The sequence below is a fragment of the Heterocephalus glaber genome, unplaced genomic scaffold (genome assembly GCF_053883595.1).
Source record: "Heterocephalus glaber isolate CG9 unplaced genomic scaffold, H.glaber_assembly_v1.0 deba00000347, whole genome shotgun sequence".
NCBI classification, from domain to species: Eukaryota; Metazoa; Chordata; class Mammalia; order Rodentia; family Bathyergidae; genus Heterocephalus; species Heterocephalus glaber.
Window position 1 is genome coordinate 15,596,874 of NW_028258143.1, and position 7,800 is coordinate 15,604,673.

Here is a 7,800-nt window from a genome sequence, read left to right on the forward strand (position 1 = left end):
AACATCTGCAAAGTTTGGGCATAGGAGACTATGGTTGCTGAAAAGATTAGCATTAAAAAGAAACCAATTATTTGTATTGGGACATGAAGAAAGATGCTGTGAGGCCATCTCAGAAATAAGCAAGACCCCATTCAATGCAAAACTGTAAATCTCCCACTTAAGAAGAGAGCCCCTGGAATAGCTGTTCAATCAGGGATATTTAGATAGTGTATTCCCCCAAGTTACTATTCAAACACTAAGAGGATGTTGCAGCCACAGTCAAAGGTGGCCCACCCAGCTCCTGCAAGCTGGTTTTCCAGGAATACAGAATGCAAAAGTTATACAATCAAGGAGGCTTCCACCCAGATTTCAGAAGAAAGCCTGAGAAGCCAGGCAAAAATGTGTGACAAAGCCACAGTCCCTACCAGGAGCCCATGAGAGGGCAGGGTGTGAAGTTGTGAATGTGAATCCAACTATGCTGTAAAGACCTCAGGAAGTTGGAAATGTCTGAACATGACATGTCGGTTAAGGAAAGCTGCAGACAGTGAGTGTAGCAAACCCAACCAATGGCTATGTAGGTTACAACTGGCAAGCCATAAAAGGGAGGGGATTACAAAAGTTCTTTGTCACTACCATCTCACCACAACCTGCCTTGGATGCTGACATGTAGCTACAGGATTTAACGTTTGCTCTGATGAGTTTTGGTCTTGTTTTGGTCCAAATTATGTCTACTCCCCTATTTCTCGCATTTGTAATGGAAATGTTTACCCTGTGCTATTGTACATTGGAAATATTTAACTTTCTTTTTTATTTTGACAGGAACTCACAGCTGAGTTTGCCTTGAGTCTCAGAGATTTGGGGTTTCAATTTTTCAGCAATGATGAACTGTTAAGACTTTGGTGACTCTTAGAAATGAATTGAATGCATTTTGCACAAGATGGACATGAGTCTTTTGGGGGCCAGGGGCAGAATGTTATGGTTGAGATAAAAAAAATACTTTCTTCCAAAAATTCTTCATCTAGAGATGAGGGCTGGTCAAAAGAAGCAGGTAACTGAAGGAATGATTTGGAAGGGTATATTCTCATCCCTGAACAACTTTCTTCCACCATGCAATTTTGTCATGCTATTTCAGTCTTGGAGCCAATCCACCATAGATTGAATCCACTGAAACCTCTTTTAAGCTGCAGGGGTTGGTTATTTTGTCCCATTGACAGAAAAGTAACTAATACAGTAATTGAGATTGGAATAAAAGAAATTGTAATTGCCCAGCTCATTTGGATGCTGAGTGATTTTTGAGGCTTTGATCTGTTAAGGCTGACAAAATCAATGTAGCTCATGAATTTATTGTTAGTCAATTATTTCTGACATTGTGGAAAAACACAAATGTGTCTGGTCTATGTTATTGGCATAGCTCTCACACCATAGAAATGCATATATTGGGGCTAAGAGTACAAAGCAAAAACACTAAAGTGATTACCATAAAAGTCAGCATAGTAAGTACCTTTAGAAGGTAAAAAAGAGAAAAGCTTCTGGAATTCTGGCAGCATTCTTCTCTTGACCTGCATGTTCAGGTCAAGTTTCAGTTCCATGATACTGTTACATGATTCCAGGTATATTCCACATAGCTACTGTTCCATGCTACATGATACATAACTGCAAGTTTCCACTCCATGATACTGCTTATTTTCACTTTACACACTTTCCTGTGCCTACTTCAAAATTAAAAATGAACGAAACAATAGGAACAAATTTTCACCACAGCCCCACAAACTAATTTCAATACCCACAAGCCTGTAGCAATATTTCCCTAGGAATTGTGCCCTCAGATGTCCCATAAAATAGTTGGGAAAAATACTCATACTCTGTTTATCCTGTTTCATTGACTTGCAAATATTCACTGAAATTATATTCTAGTATAAAAGAAGAAACTATTTTTCACAATGGCAATTAAAAGTATCTAGCCTCAGGAAAGACTGCAACCAAGGATTCAAATAGTACTATGATTCTTATTCTCCATCTCTTTATCTCTCAGTTGGTTTCAAGCTATAGGTTAGCATAATTCCCTTAGATCCTTTCATAAGTTAAGGAATTTAATCATAATTAGGTTTGTAATCACATTCTTTCAGTTTGCATTACAAGTGGAAAGAAAGACCACCTGTCCCTAGTACATATACAGTAGTACCTTGGTTCATGGATGCTTTTGTTTGCAAACAATTTGGTTCACAAACAGAAGCATTTGGAAAAATTTTATTTTTGTTTGCAAATTCTACATCAGATGATAAACATGACTACAGCCATTTTTCCAACACAAGCACAAATGTGGCCATGTTTTCCAAAATCATAGAACAAATTAAGTTCATGAACTAAGTAAGGTACCATTGTATATTTTTTAAAAATCCCATGGAAGATCTTTGACCATTTTGGAATCATTATTTCATCAAAAAGTCAATCACTGAGGACCATGTAACAGTATACTATGATTGGCCAAAGATGAATCTTATACCTAATCTTGTGACCAGAGAAACATGGTGCTGAAATTGGTACCTCTTCAAAGAAGGCATTGAGTACCTTAGAGGAATTTTCAAAAGAATTAGTACTGGAATTAGCTTTGAGTAATTGATGCTGGTTCAACAAAAACTTGGATGTATTCTATATATCAATAATAACCAGATATAATGTAGATACATTAGGCTATTTAAGGCAATCATAAAAGAAAAAATTATAAATAAAGCACTGCAGAGCCACAAAAAAAGGAATAATTATTTCTAACTGAAGAAGAGGAAGTTTTATAAACTAGCAACTCACTCCTAAGGAGGCACTATTCAAATCCATCCCTGAAATGATCAAGCTAAACATTTTTAATTAAAAAAAAATTAAGGTCATGTTGACTATCCTAACACAGTGTGACCAGAACCAGAGACAACAAAACAGGAGTGTGATGTTTCAGGACAGCAGCCTCATAACCTGTCTCAGGAAGTAAGCTCAGGCTTTAATAGTCCTTATCTGCTTTACCAGGGTTAAAGATTGCTTTCTCTAACCAACCTGAGGTAATGGGAGTTTATAAAAGAGTCAATAAAGAACAATGATCCAACCAAGAGAGAAAATTGGAGAGCAGAGAAAAAAATGTTCTGAGTTTATGCTCTGTGTTCCTAAGTCAAAATTTCAGGAAGCCCGCCCTTGGTCTTCATAAATAGCTGAATGGAACTCTCACAAGAAAGTCTTACTCTCCAGTGTAATAGACTCTCCCCAAACTTTAAAACTCTATTACTGGGATTTAAGCCAAAGGAATACAAAGTGGTTGCCTTCTTCAGATAGTGTGTTTGAACTTCAATTCTTTCATCATATTCTGGGATCAATCTTCCTATTATGACAGTAAATTTAAAATAGGTCCCTATATTACCTCTTCCCACCCTACATTATAATAGGTATCTCTAAGATTGACCACACTGATGTACTGGAAATTTAGAATTCCTACACTTTGGTCAGCCTTATGGGTGACTAATTCCCCAGCTAGCCCTCCTTCTCTTTGGGGCTCTGTCCTGTCTGTGTGTGTGCAAACATCTCTCTCCTCAGCTCTGCTGCTAGATCAAAGTCCTCTTGGAATAACAGAATCTACTTTACTTTTAGTTTTCTGGAGTTCATAACATAATATCGAACTTATAGCTTAATACTTTATATATAATTGTTATTTGATAAATGTTTAATGATTTTCAAAATACACAACTTGAAGAAGTGATTCTGCACTGTAATTCTGCTCACTGTAGTGAGCAAACCAAAGTATTAAAAGAAGTGAAATGGGCTCACAGGTGCAAAGCAGTGAGAAGCTTGGAATCCAGCACTTCTCAGTTCAAACCTTAGCAAGCCTTAGCAAACACATTGGGTTTCAGGCTCCTGTGTATGAATTGGTTATGATATCCTTCTCTGTGGGTTACTGTAGAGACTTGAGTGAAATAACACAAGTAAGCACAGTAGCTCACATATTATTAATCCTTCAATAACAATGATTATATTCTAAGCTCTAAGTCATTCTGTGTGACAGAAGCCTGATCTAAGCTAGTTCAGGGGCTCCCGCTCTTCCTGTAGGGTTGCCATTTATGGGGAACTATTTATGTAGTTCCAAGTACAGGGTTGGCAACAGGGCATTTGTTTCACACTGATCGGAGAACTAGTTGTACTGTAGCCACGAAGTCACTGAACACATACTCCTAGTTCACAACTTGGACTCCTTGGTTCAGTGAGCTTTCACTAGTTTTTGCCCTGGCAAGAAAGAAATTAAGAAAGTTTGACTCTGTCATGGTAGCAACTACTTTTCTGCAATATTGCAGTGCAGAGAAAATACAGAAGCCCTCCAATCAGCAGAGTTTTGTCCCTTTCCAAATCCCTGCCCGCGGATTAGTGTGAAAGCATTGTGTCACCAATTTTTAGATTCATGTTTGCTCTCCTGCTCCTACCCTCCCCCCAGTATGGGAAATATTCTCTCTGAATGGGAAGAACCTTGTTTTTAAGTCCTCTCAGATTCCATCAGGGCCTTAGACATTGGAAACTAAAACCAGAAAAAGTATTTTAACCTTCTTTATACAGGACCTCTTCTTTCCTAGAGTTTGTGGGGTTGGTGAGGAATGCAGGAATTCAAACAGAATGAAGGCACAGGAAGACACTAAGAGACAATGTAAATGGCCTGTGCCACTCTTATTTCTGCTTCAATAGCAAGTGAGCAGACAGAGTGCGTCCAATTTTTTAAAATTTTTTTGCCATTCCCCATGTACTTTTCTATATTCCCTAAGAAGAATGCTCCAAATTGAATACCCTATTTTTACAAGCTTGTTGCCAACTAGAAGTCAAAATTCTATGTAGTTGGAGAGCATGGAGTTTTTAGGAAAGAGGGCAATAGGGTGAACTGTGAGCAAAGTTTGCCTGCCAAACACTCTTGTGTCTTCTACTGTTTCTTTCCATCATCTGAAGGCCCCTTTCATTCACACATTTGTTTACTTTACCCTCTCCAGAAACCCATACAAACTCTCATCAAAGGTCAATAGGCTCCTTCTACCTCTTTCACAGGGAATCACATTTTCTCCATAACTGAGCTCATTCTTATATCCAAATTGATGGCTTTAGTGATTCAACATTTCAAGGATATTTGTACTTCAGAGGGGATACTACAGGAAGGAATCTATGGTAGACTTCCAAGAGATCACCATACCTTTTTGGTGGTTGAAGATCTTTCTTACAGCCTCTTAAATAAAAACAACTAACATCTGCAAGAAGACATATTGTTTAAAGGACATGACTTACAAAAATGACCATATACAGGGATATAAATCTCAGTAAAGATAAATGGAATGAAGTTACACAGATCATACTTATAACCATGCTGCAATTAAACTAATACCAATAACTTCAAATTGTACCTATGTGTCAAAGATGAAATCATAATGACAAAGTATTTTTAAATGTTTTTGTATGGAATAGTAAAAAAAAAAATACTACATTGCAAAACCAGTAGGATACCATTAAAGTAGATATTAGAGGAGCATGTACAGATTTGATGCATAAATTAGAAATAAAGGTTGTATGAAAATTAGTGAGGATCCAACTGACTAAGATCCTTCCTTGGATTTGCTGCTCTAATGAGTGGTCCAATCTGCAGACCATGTGCATCTGTTGGCTCCTTCATGGGGTGTCTCAGCTGCAGAGAATGGCTTACCCCAAGGTTACGCCTTCTTCTGGAGGCAGCCTGCATCTAATAATTAAGCAAGGAAAGATGTAAAGGCCCCATGCAGTCCTCAAAATCAATTTCAGGATGACTCTCACAGTCCCCAAGGTGGCTGCACTCCTCGTTATGTTTTGATATCAGATCTATGCTGTCCCCATATGAGTTGGCAAATATTCCTTCATTTTCTGTATTTTTACACCCTTTCTATACATACTATATAATGTTTAAAGTATTTTAAAAATATGTGGCAGAATTCCATGATAAAGTCATTTGGGATTTGGGGATTTGTGCAAAATTTGAAAAAAAAACCCCTACAGATTCGTTCATTTTAATGGCTACAAACAAGGCTACTGAGATTTTCAAATCCCTCTTTATTTTGTTTGGATAAATTACTTTTTTTCTTGAATTGTGTGTATTTCACATAATTTTTAAAAATATTGGCATTAGACAGATTTTAGTATGTATTTTGTATCCATTTAACATGTCCTATATGTGTGGCGATTGTCCCTTCTCCATCCCCTGTATTCAGCAACTGTAATTCTGGTTATTCTTTACAGAAGACATCATCATTTCTGTCAAAAGTTGGCTTTCTTCAGTACTTTCTAGTAATATTTTAAAATATTTTTATTTATCACTTTCACTAGCTTAGTGTTCTGCACTAAATTTCTTAGGTTGATTTCTTTCCACCCAGACTGTGAGGTGAAGTTTATGGTGCAAGATGAGAGACCAGGGAGAAGCTGAACCGCAGCGGAGACCTGAGGAGTATAAGGAGGACAGGGTAAAGAGAAAAGCCACAGATCTCTCAGTCACTGGTGTACATGCAGATGCCTTACATGAAATGTTAACATAGTCATCCTGTAAATCTATGAAAAAGAAAATAATGAGTTTATGCAAGTTTTGTTTTTTAACATTGGTAAATTAATATATTTAGCACAGATTATACAACAGTAATCATCTCAGTTGTTTTAGACACAAGGCTCAATAAATTCAACATACAGTCATGAAAAATAAAAGAAAACTTGGAAACTAATTTGGAAAATTACTTTCCTCATCCAAATAAAAACATATTCAAAAAATTTGAGCAAACATCATATTTAAAATATGTCAATGTTTCATCAAAATAAAACCAAAAATTCTTATCTGCATTTAATTTTCATTGTATGTAAATCTAAAACAAAACAGTAAGATAAGAAAAATAATACATAAGAATTAGAAAACTCACAACTTTTCTGCACATTAGGACTTGATTGTGTGTAGAAAATCCCCAATCAACCTAAAGATGGATTCATTAAAATAATATGTGAGTTTAATAATATTGCTAGATACAAAATTAATTTACAAAAACAACTGATATTTAAAATATCAGAGAAAGCCCCTTCCTGTGCTCAGCTCAGCGCTACCAGCCAGCGCAACCCGGTGAGCCAAGCAGAGGGAAGAGCCCCCCCCCCCCCCCGCCCCGGCTCCTTCTGGTGCTCTGCTTAGTCACATGGGCACCTGCAAGGCCCAGTCTCACTACCCGCTCCCCGCCTCTGGCCTCCCGGCTCTTTTGCTACCTGGTTCCACACTACAGAGGCACAAGGGATTATAAAGGCCCTTGTCCTGAGCGCCACAAGATAGAGCAGAAGTTAGTAACAGAAAGAGGGCTTCTCAGGCTCCTTGATGAAAACTGAAGCTCAGTGGAAAAGTAAAGAGAGTCTCTACAATAAAGGCACACCAGACTGCCATACTTGGTAAGTTGTAGGGATCATCACCTGGGATCATCACCTCCCATCAAAACCTGCACTATCTTCAGGGCAAGGGCAACTGGAACCTGCAGTAGAATTTTGCAGAGTTCAATCCTGCAGGAGGACAGAGAGCTCAACTTGAGACTAGCAGCCAGAAGTCTGCCTGAATTTCACAGGTCTGCTGCTGGGTTGCTGAGACTCATTGACTTGTATATGCACACGGATGCCTACATTGCCTACAGTGACTGCAGAGATATATCCTGAAGGAGGCCATCATTTTTATTTTTTCCTGTTTACAAAAAAGAAAAAAATATTTTTTTCTCTTATTTTTATTTCTTAATTTTTACTTTTTTCTACTCTTTTCAAATTTTTACTTTTCTTTCT

General features: G+C 37.6%; 1 long non-coding RNA gene across 3 annotated transcripts in view; it reads left to right on the forward strand.

Annotated features, from left to right (window-relative positions):
* The window catches only part of LOC147829867 (uncharacterized), a 79,442-nt gene extending 72,325 nt beyond the window's left edge, over nucleotides 1-7,117 (forward strand). For all 3 annotated transcript variants that reach the window (XR_015446086.1, XR_015446088.1, XR_015446092.1), the window contains one exon: nucleotides 799-7,117. This is a non-coding gene — a long non-coding RNA (uncharacterized LOC147829867). The remainder of the gene's footprint in view (nucleotides 1-798) is intronic.
* Nucleotides 7,118-7,800: the final 683 nt, after the last annotated feature.